Below are 10,660 nucleotides of genomic sequence, written 5' to 3'. Positions count from 1 at the left end.
AGTAGTAGTGTCTTTCTCCCAATGCTTGCTTGCCTCACATCTTACTGCAATGGCTAAAACTTTCAGATCAGTGTCAAATAATAGTAACAGACATCCTTATTGGGTTCTTCATTTTAACTGGAGAGTTTCTAGGGTTTCACCCAAAGAGCCTGTTGATCAAGCAATCACGGCATTATAGCTATCACATAAACACCACACGAAAATCACAAATCATTCTCCCTTAAATTTGAAAACTCAAAAACTGACAACTTTATTTATCGATTATACATCCATGAAGCTGGAAAAAAGGATCTCACTGGATGTTTCTATGCCTTCTTCACTTAAAGAGTCAGTTCCTTACCTTACGAGTCAGTAACTCTGGGATGCACGGAGCAAACCCCAGGAGGCCAGGCCACATTAAAACTCCAGCAGGGCTCCCTTCCCTCTGAAGCTTGACTAGAAAGGGCACTGGACCTGGAGTCCTTTAACTCCGTTTCAGAGCCTGACCCACTCTTTCCTAGCTGTGTGACCTTAGACCAGTCACTTTACCAACTCTGAGCCCAACTGTCACCATGAGTGAAGCTGGATAACCAAGTCCCTGGCTGTTACTACAGTGTAAGATTTGACACACAGAGGTTCCCGGGAACGTTCCCTGAAGCTGATGTTCCAGCTGATTTTGTGCTGAGTCTATTTAAGGGAGAGAATCCCTAAAGCCTTCTACCAGTCGTTTATGGGGTGTTCGCTTGGCAAATCCTCCTGACAGCTACCATGCTAGTTGTGGTAATCAGCGGTCAGCATCTGAGTGCACAGGGTGGTGGGGGACACAGGCAATAAATGAACACAAATATTTGAGCCTTCCCTCAGTGAGGGGTGGCCAGGGCCTAGAAGGGGAGTGGCTGGTTGCCGGGGGTCAGTCCCCTGGAGTCGGGCCCAGGCCACCCAGCACTCACAACATATGGAGTACAGTGAGCTGGCCTGTATTCCCAGCACCTTTTCCTGGACTGTGCCAGGCCCGCCCCAGGCAGCCGGGGCCTCCCAGCAATAAGAGGGGACCTCCGTCTGCTTCTTTCCACAGCTGCCTTCCACAGGGGCATGGCCAAGGCCAGTGAGGGGAGTGAGTGCCTGCTGGACAAGGTAGATTGGGCATTGCATTGCTGGCCCTCAGCCACTTCTCCTCCAACAGCCCCTACGTACACTGGGAACCAGCCTGAAGAGAAGAATCCAGGTGGGCCCAGGGGCCACTGGAATCACAAGAATCCCATCACTTTGTTGTAGAAAAGTAACATTTAAAATTAAAAGTCCTAAGATTGGCTCCAGGGCCCCAACCAACCTTTCCGACCAGGTTTCCCTTAACTTTGTCTTATTTTTCCTTTGTGATGGAGCCCTTTGTCGTGGAGTCCACAACTGATTCCGTAGGGATCACAGAACTGTATCAGGTCACAGCTGACCCTCAAAAGTTGGTTTGATGAATGACTGGGTAAGGGGATGCTGAGTACCAACCATATTCCAGGCACGATTCTCACATTCATCTCATGTCCCTTACAGAAGCTCACCACCATAGCATCGTCCCTGTTTACAGATGAGGTGGCTGGGTTCCCCAGAACTAGAACCCAGGCTTCGCCTTTCCCACTACTCCAGTGGTCAGCAAACTGGCTGCGCATCCAAATCATCCCGAGGGCTTGCTGAAACACCCTGCTGGGCCCACCCCCAGCTCCACCACCACCACCCCCTCAACTTGTTTTAGTCTATAGTTCCTGGGTGGGGCTGGAGAACTTGCATTTATCGAATGCTCCCAGCTGATGCTGATGCTCTTGGTCCGTGACCACACTTGGGGAACCTCTGCCCTACACAGCGGTGCCCCCTCTGAATAAACTTTCAGCACCTAGGCAGACCATAAATTAACCATGGGGCACTTTCCACGCCAAGGATCTATGATGAATTGCCTTGCCCATACAGGTATCAGAGGGTTCCATTCCTGACTGTCACGCTGATGTCCCACCCTCAGAGGAATGCCCCACCCCCAGACACTACATTCAGTCCCGAGTGCTCCTCCCGAATGCCACAGGCCACAAACTTCCTAAAATGTGGGTGCATCCATCAAGCAATGAGGCAACTCACTACTCATGATGAATTTGTTCCCCTATGTGATCGCCAGGAGAGGGACCAGGCAGGGCTAGGGAAGGAACTGGAAAGCATGGAGAAAACTGCCAGAGGCTGCCAGAAAAAGGATGCCCAGGGTTAGGGTTGAGTAATGGGGAAGCAGGACAGGGTCCTTCAGCACCTGCTCCTGGTGGGAGGAGAGTAATGGAGCAGCCGCGGACTCAGACAGGAAGCTCCAGCTGGCAGCACTGTAACTAGAGTTGCCCTGGTGTGGTGAGCAGACCGGGTACAGAGAGGTGAGGAAGTCAAGGGCTTCCTACGACATATTTCTGTTTGATTCCCCCAGCGAGTACATGTGGCTTCTTTGTCAGACTCTAGACTGGCTTGAGTAGAAAGAGAGTATTCTCACGCGTGCTGCCACCTGATTAGCGAGGCTGTTAAATGATAACATCATAGATAAGTGTATTTTTATTAATAATCACAGCCATCGTTTATTAAGTGCCTATTATGTACCAAGCACTTTACATTCCATAATCTCATTCGGTCCTCCCAAAACTCTGATAAGGTGGGTGCTGACATGATCCCCATTTCATAGATGAAGAAACTGAGGCTAAAGTCCTAGTTGCTAGGAAATCACGGGGCTATTGTCTCCCCATCTCTAAACTGTCGCTTTTCACTCCATTTTCTTGCCCCTCATTTCCTGAACACCTGCTCTGTGCAAGGCCCTGGGTGGGACCGAAAGATGAATCATTCAAGTAGTCACTTATTCAATAAACTCTTTTCAAGCACTTACTATTTTCTATGGGCTTATTTATTTATAGCATGCCTTATTCCAGAAGGCACTTAACTTCTTAATATACGAGAGAATAATAATTTAAAGGCATGGTCATATGATGGGTGAAAAATGGAAAACAGAAGTTAGAGAGGTCAGAAGAAGCCAGGAATGAGACAGGTACACAAGATGCAGACCTCGAGGTCCTACGCGTTACGGAGACAGGCCACAGATTGTCCTCTGAGCTTTCTAGCAGGCAAAACCAGGTCCCATGCAGTTCAGGGTCCATAAGACACTGACGAACGGGTTGCTGAGGTGAAACATGACTCTCCTAGGCCCCGAGACCAGAGAGGCTTCTTCCTAGTGAGCTGGCATGATGAGAGCACTGTGGAACATACGGAGCGATGTCCCCAAGCAGCACGCTTATTGCACGTACTGCACAAGTCTCAGGGGCCGTTTCCTGGACCCCGCTCTGTGCTGGCCCAAGTCCCAAAGCAGAAAAACAGCTCAGAGGAGAGAGAGTGACAAGGCAGGGCAAGCGTGCCACTCTGTAGCTTAATCCACGTTCAGGGTTTGTAGGAAACATTTATAACAAACTGACAGTCCACTAGCTAAATGCAGTCCTGAGGTAAGTTTCGCTGGGCCTGAGAAGTGTATTTAAATTGTCTGATTTAGTTGTCAGCTTTAAACAGATTTCACATAATATTCCGATTTTGGTGAATTTGACAACATGAGGCCCTAAAGACAAAGGGCCAGAGCTGAGTAGTTTCTCAGTCTGTCTATGGTTCTCCAAAGGCCTTTTTGTTCCTAATTTCACTACCTGGCTTTGCAAGTAATGGGAGCTCGTGGCCCCTTTTTAGGATATTTTGAGGTATGGCAAATCAGTGTGTATCAGAATCAGCCAGTAACTTGATTACAGGGTGGGGTCTCAGGTCTGATTCCTTGGATTTGGGATGAGGCTCAGAGAGGCATCTTTCTAACAGGTGATTGGGATGCAAAAGGTCTTTCTTAATAGGCCCTGGAGGCCTGACTTGGGCCTGCAGGTGACTGTATAGCTACTGGGCACAACTGATGCAGATAAATAGATGAATAGTGTTTCTTTCAACACAACTTTTGGTAAGTGCAGTGAGGTTATAAGTTCAAGGCCAAGATCCCCAGGGGAGACCTGAAGGGCAGCTCCTCTGAGTTGCTGGGGAAGTCCCAAGTCGGGTGCTATAAATTACTGTGGTACTCAACCTTGGCTGCAATCTAGACCACCTGGGGAACTTTTCAACCCATGCTTCCCAACCCCATGCCCAAGCCACCTCTCAGACCAATTAAATCCAAATCCATGAGCATGAGAACCCAGGCATCGGCACTGGAAAAAAGGAGCCCCTCTCTGGGCAAGGTAGAAACACAGAGATAAACAAAGCTTCCGGGAGAGGGGAGAGGCTGGAGGCAGTGAGTAACCGTTATAATGTCATGAGTGCTCTGGGGAACCCAGGCAGGAACACCTCACCCAGCCTGGGGCCTCAAACTATCCGTTCCCCACCCCCCACGCCCAGAAGAGGCCTGGACTAAGTTTGGGGAATAAATACCATGTAGCCACATAAAGAAGGAAAACTCAGCCAAGGCAAGGGTACAGTCCAAGGCTCTGAGGCCCCGATGGAAGGGAAGGAGGTGGGGCTGAAGGTTGTCTGGCACAGCTGGGGAGTATGAGAAAAGGCCACAGAGACAAGAAGAGACCAAATTACAAAAGGCCTTACATGCCAAGCTAATGAAACCGAACTTGACCTTGAAGCTTGGGGGAACCTCTGGAGGGTTTTAAGTTATATGGAAGAACAAACCCCTAATGGGCTGGGACTATCAAGGAGGGCTTCCTGGAGGAGGTCAGCCTTGTGCTGAGGTAGGGGTAGGATTTGGAGAGCTGGCAGGGAGGGAAAGGTGTGGGCATTCTGATTAGCTGCTGCAGTTAAAGCTCTTGAAAACCCTGCCCTCCCCCACACCCTTGAAACCGTTTGAATCACAGACTGCCTGTGTTAAAGATGTGTTTGTTATTTGAAAGCTGTAGTTTCTTTTTCACAGATTCTGGGCCCCATCCTTTGACTAGGAACCAAGAAGGAATGAAGAACACATCCTCTTGCCCAGAGAGCTAATTATTAAAATGCCGTGGGCCTCACCAGGGTGTATGGCGTCACTCATCTCTGTCCTCCAACAGCTCTTAACTTCTAACTGGTCAGTTTTCAGTACATTTTATGAGCTGCCCCAAAGCCAGCTGGAAGCTTTTCTTCCATAAACTCTCCCTGAGACAAGTAGCCAGGTTTCACATATTAAAATGAAAACGTCAAAAGGGTTGTTAAAAAAAAAACAAAAAAACGATGCAGGCTCATTTATGAGGCCTCAGCTCACAAAACCCACATTAGAATCCAACAGCATCTGTCAAGTTTTTTCTGGAACGCTGTTGGTCAGGTTAGAACAATGATGATCATCATTGATCACTCCTTTATCCATTCACTCAACCAGCACTTACTGGGCACTTACTGGGGACCAGGCCTGGAGCTGGGCACCAAGATGAGAAGATGCCTCAGGCATGATTGCTTTATCCCCACCACCTCTAGGTTCAAAATATTTTACAGTTTACAAAGTTATCACATGCAAAGTTGTCAGCTGTATGTATTGTTTTATCCTCATTTTTCAGAGGAGAAAATTGAATCTCTTAGGGGTTAGATAACTTGCCCCAGAGTCAAGATGCTAGTAAGTGGTAGAAATTAACCTTGGATCATCCAAATTCAGATCCTAAGTTCTGTCCACTCTGCCTGGCTCCTTTTTAAGCAATACCATTCTGTTATTGGCTTAGGTTGGACTATAGCTCCAAGAGATTCAGTCATCACTTACAATCTGTTCAGTATCCACACCTATCTTGGAATCCTAGTTTTCCTTTTGGGGAGAATTCCCCATTGCGAGGAAGGGGGAAAGTAGCATCTGTCTCCAACGGCCACCATTACTACAAAAGCCTAATGAGGCCAAATTCTTCCCCAGCATCTCCTCCTACCGGGACAGTGGACAGGCATGTGTGAAACATAGCCTCAGCCAATCAGATATTCATTCCTGGGGCTGAGTCTAGAGCGAGTGGTGAGGGTGCCCTTGCAGGTAAAAGTCACTCTCAGTAGAGGACCCTGGGTCAGCATTCCCTTGGCTGGGGTTCCTGTGGCTCTCTTGGCTCTGTCTTTTGCCCAAGACTCTTGTTGGTTCTGTGAGCCCTCACTGTCTTCCAGTGAGTCCTTTCTTGCATAAGATGGCCAGAGATGGTCCTGGTTACTTTTAACCAAGAATCCAACTGACACAAGGTCACAGGTCCCCTTCTTGTTTACATAGCTAGCAGGAAACAGCCACCTCGCATGGTGCTTTGGGCACTACCCAAGGAGAGTCTTACCTGGAAATCATCTTGGAATGTTGTGAAAACGTTAGCACAGCCTCTCTTGACAAGACCCAGGAAATGTCACAGCAGACAGACCCAGTTGTCCAGGCTGTTCCCTGGGTCCTGAAAAGCCAGGCAGATCTCCTGTTGCACGTCACGCTGCTGGGTTCCAGGTCTCTCCGCTCTTCGGTCCACCACCAAGCTTGCTCTCCCATGATTCCACCCCCTTCTGGGTCCTTCTGGCCTCTTAAGGGTCCTAAGGGTAGAGAAGCCGGCTGGAGTAAACCCCATGGTGTGGTCTGCCAAAGGAGGGATGGGCTGGAGTATGCAGACAGAGGGGCTCCTAGGAAGACAAGGGGTAAGGGAACCTGCATAAGCATCATGAGGTGCTCAGGAGATGGGTTATGAAAGGCCTGGGCAGTGATCTGTTTGCAAGGACTGTGAAAGAGGCTTTATCAGTCAGGTTCTCCAGAAAAACAGGACCAGTTGGATATATATATATTTAATTTGTATAAATATATAACATTTATTGATTGATTGATTGATTGATATCTTTATTTTGGTTTTGACACATTGGCTCATGTGACTGTGGGGACTGCCAAGTCTGAAATCCACAGGGCCACAGTGATGAGCTGGAAACTCAGGCTGAGTTAATACTGCAGCCTGGAGGCAGCATTTGCTCTCCAGATCTCCAACTGATTGGGCGAGGCCCACCCACCTTATCTTTACTTAAACCAACTGACTATAGATGCTTAACCACATCTCCAAAATACCTTCACAGCCACACCTAGAATAGTGTCCAATTACATAAGTGGATGCTAGAGCCCAGACACATAAAATGAACCATCATAGAAAGGTCCTCCCAGAGTGCTGTCTCCCGTGATTGTCACAGTGGGTGACTGACTGCAGGCAGCGTGGACCAGCAAGTGGAGTGGGAAACACTCGGGCTGACACTGAGTTATCTCCTGGCTGCAGAGGAGGACCTGGTTCCTTGGTCACGCCAAGGGTGGGTTGCCAGGTGCTGGGCTGGCTGTGCAGGGTTTGTGAATAGATTACTCATTGTTTGGGCCTCGGCTCTTCTCCGCTCTCCCTGTGACGCATAGACTAAAGCCCTTACTGCAGAGGCCTGTCCCTGTCTCTCCCGTCTTGCTGGGCTCTCCCCTGTCCTTGTCCAGCTGCCTTAGCATCTCTCTATGTTGGCTGGGTGGTCCATACAAACTTTGCCTGCCATCCCCACCTTTAGACCCTGCAAAAGTACCGGGGCCTCTCTCCTGAATTCTGACTGCTCCCAACCCCTTCCTTGCTTCTGTCCTAACCGCCCCCCCGCCCCCATGCACCGGCCACCGCATACATAACCTGGGCCTGTGGAAGCTTCACAGGTGGGCTCCAGACCCCTGTGGGCTGAAGCACATCTGGAATGAAGAGCTCTCAGCTCACAGCCTCCTACCCAGGGCATCTCCCACACAAGCCGGCTCCTCCACACAGCCCTGGCCCAGATGTTTCCTTTCTTCTGTGGTAGGAGGCATAGGGGACCTTGAACGGTGATCTTGGAAGAAGCGGCCGTGAGACGTAGAACTGAGCAGTCCCAGCTAAACCTCTTGGAGCTATTGTCCCAATTTAGGCCAAAATGTTGAGGAGCTGAACAGACCACAGACAGAGACCACAGAGAGTTTCTCTGAGAACAGCAAAAGAGTGAAGATTATCTTTCAATAGCCATGAAATTCTAGTGGCAGAGTCACAGCCTCTCCAGGCTGAAAGAGGTCCCAAAGGTCACGTAGACATTCTCCCACCTAGGCACAGACGCCCTCTGAAATTCATGAGAATGTCACATATCACAGAACACTCAACCAGAAGGGCGTTTTAAATAAATTCTGGCAGTAGAAAAATTCAAGAGGACTGCTGGAGATCTGACGAAAGCAACATGACATAAATCTCTGGGCAGGGAGGCAGAGACCTTGAAAAAATTATGGAGCATCTGCTAATTTACCACCTGACCTGCTGATTTACCTGTTGCTGTGTCCGTCCCGCCCCCGCCCCCACTTCCACCTCCCCCACCCCCCGCCAGCCCTGGACTGGTGAGCTTTTCGAGGCCAGAAACTATGTTTTATTCATCTTTATGGCACATCTCCCTCTGCTCCCACCCCATTCCTAGCACAGTGCCTACCCACAGCATGTTTCCCCAAACAGCTGCTGAGTGTTGAAAATGTGAACAAACCTCCACTTTATTTTTAACAGGGAGACTACAATTCAGAGAAAAGACCCACCCATGGTTCCACAGCAAGTCTGAGATTCCAATAGCATCTCCCGTTCCCCCCCGGCACCCGGCTCAGTGAAGGCTCTTTTTCCTACCCTCCTGGGCTCACAGAGAGGGCAGACACTTGACTTCTCTCATTTCTCCACAAAAGCCACAGGTAAAGGTGTTTATGGCTTGGCAGCTAACCAAGGCCACAAGCACTTCAATAGGTCACAATCTGACCCTGTCATCTGTTTTGGGTTTGACTTTTTTGGTCTTTGTTTTTCTTATTTTTAAATGGCATTAAGAATCATGCTTTCTACTGTAATTCGAAAAGTCTCACGCCTCCAAGCTGAGGACATTATAACTGATCCCCAAATTCAGGCAATGAAACACAGGCCCATCGAGGTGGTTCCCTGCTTTTCAAGGCCGAAAACACCTCTATCATAATTATTTCCGAAAACCGTATTACAATAATAATTATTCATATTTGTGAAAAGCACTTTCTTCTTTGTAGAGACAGGTATGCTGACCTGTCTGGCACTCGACGATTTCCCAAACAAAATCATGTTCTCTCAAGATAGCACTGTTCGTTTAAAAGAGGTGAATTTATTGTGTGTGAATTGTACACATACCTCAATAAAGTTGACTTTAAAAGCAAGACGGCGAAAATCACGAGTGACTTTTATTTACTTCCCCTGTGCTGTTCTACAGTTTTCCAAGTTGTCCTTAATTGAAAGAAGAAATAGAACAGTGCAGCAGATGGAGGAGGAGGCTGGACTACAACGAGGCAGGAGACCTTCTCTTGAGGTTCTTTGGCCTTTGGTCGTCCCCCTGATGGGCCAGTACGGAGACACAGTTGAGGGTAAGGGGATGCGTCCTAAATCCTTACTGCGTGTGACCTTGGGGGGAATTTCTCCACCTCCCTAAGCCTCTATTCTCTCCCCTGTAAATAGATCTGCTGCCTGCCGTGCCTGGTTCACCAAGCCGAGGCAAGTCACATAACAGACAAGTCGAGACACTGAGCTCTAATAGCTTTGCACATGTGACCAAACCTCCTCTGCTATAATCTCGTCACAGTATCCCTACCCCTTCCATCTTTAAAATTACCAAATATTTCAAACACACAGAAAATAGAGAAAATATTTTAGACTTGAGAAGGATCAAAGAGAACATCTATGGACCCAGCTTTGGCAGTTCTTGCCCCTTGCCGTATTTGCTTCAGATATTTTTTTCTAAGAAATAAAACGTTACAGATATAATTAAATCCCCGTGTACCTCTTTTTGATCTCATTCCCATCCCTCCCTTCTAAATGTGTGTTCTTTGATTTCCCGTGCGTTTTATTACTTTTTCTATCTGACTGTATCCCTAAAAATATGTATGTAGCATAGTTTTGAATGTTTAAAACAACTTTTTGTATCACACTGCACCTATTCCACAATTCGATATTGTTTTTTCCTACACAACATCTATGTTTCTTTTTACTCTCAATATATTATTATTAGTCCATTGTATGACTAGATGTTTCTTTTTACTCTCAATATATTACTATTAGTCCATTGTATGACTAGATTACAGTGTATCTGTCTGGACAGCTGTTGGTGAACAATTAGTCAACATCTAATTTCTCACAATTACATGAAGAGTGAGTGGAGTCATTGAATTGTAGAGATGAGCATCTTCAACTTGATTAGATGTTGCCAAACTCTACTCCAAAGCAGTGGTAGCCATTTACACCTGTCCATGGTGTATGAGGGTTCCAACAGTGCCATGTCCTTGCCACCCTCGTCCCCTCTCCCCACACTGACTTCCTCCTCTTTGCCAGTCTGCTGGATGTGAGACGGCGTATCACAGCACTTTTCGTTTGCATCTCTCACATGACCAGTGAGGCTGAACCTCTTTTCATATTTTTGGCCATTTAGGTTTCCTCTTTTGTGAATTGCCTGTTGATATCTTTTACCCATTTTTTAAAACTTCAGGTTGTTTTTCTTTATCTTGCTTGTTCGCACTTCCAACTGACTTCTACCAAGTCCCAAAGCAAATTCCGATTGTGGCACTTCCCTGCTCTAGACTTCCAATGGCTCTTCTGGAACACATACCACTCACTTGTCACCTTGCTCAGCAGCCCTGGTTTGCCTGTGGGCTGAAAATCAATGTCAGCGCATTACACTCAGCTCA

The sequence above is a fragment of the Pteropus vampyrus genome, unplaced genomic scaffold (assembly GCF_000151845.1).
Source record: "Pteropus vampyrus isolate Shadow unplaced genomic scaffold, Pvam_2.0 Scaffold61, whole genome shotgun sequence".
NCBI classification, from domain to species: domain Eukaryota; kingdom Metazoa; phylum Chordata; class Mammalia; order Chiroptera; family Pteropodidae; genus Pteropus; species Pteropus vampyrus.
The sequence above is the reverse complement of the archived record's forward strand: the minus strand, read 5'-3'. Positions refer to the sequence as shown.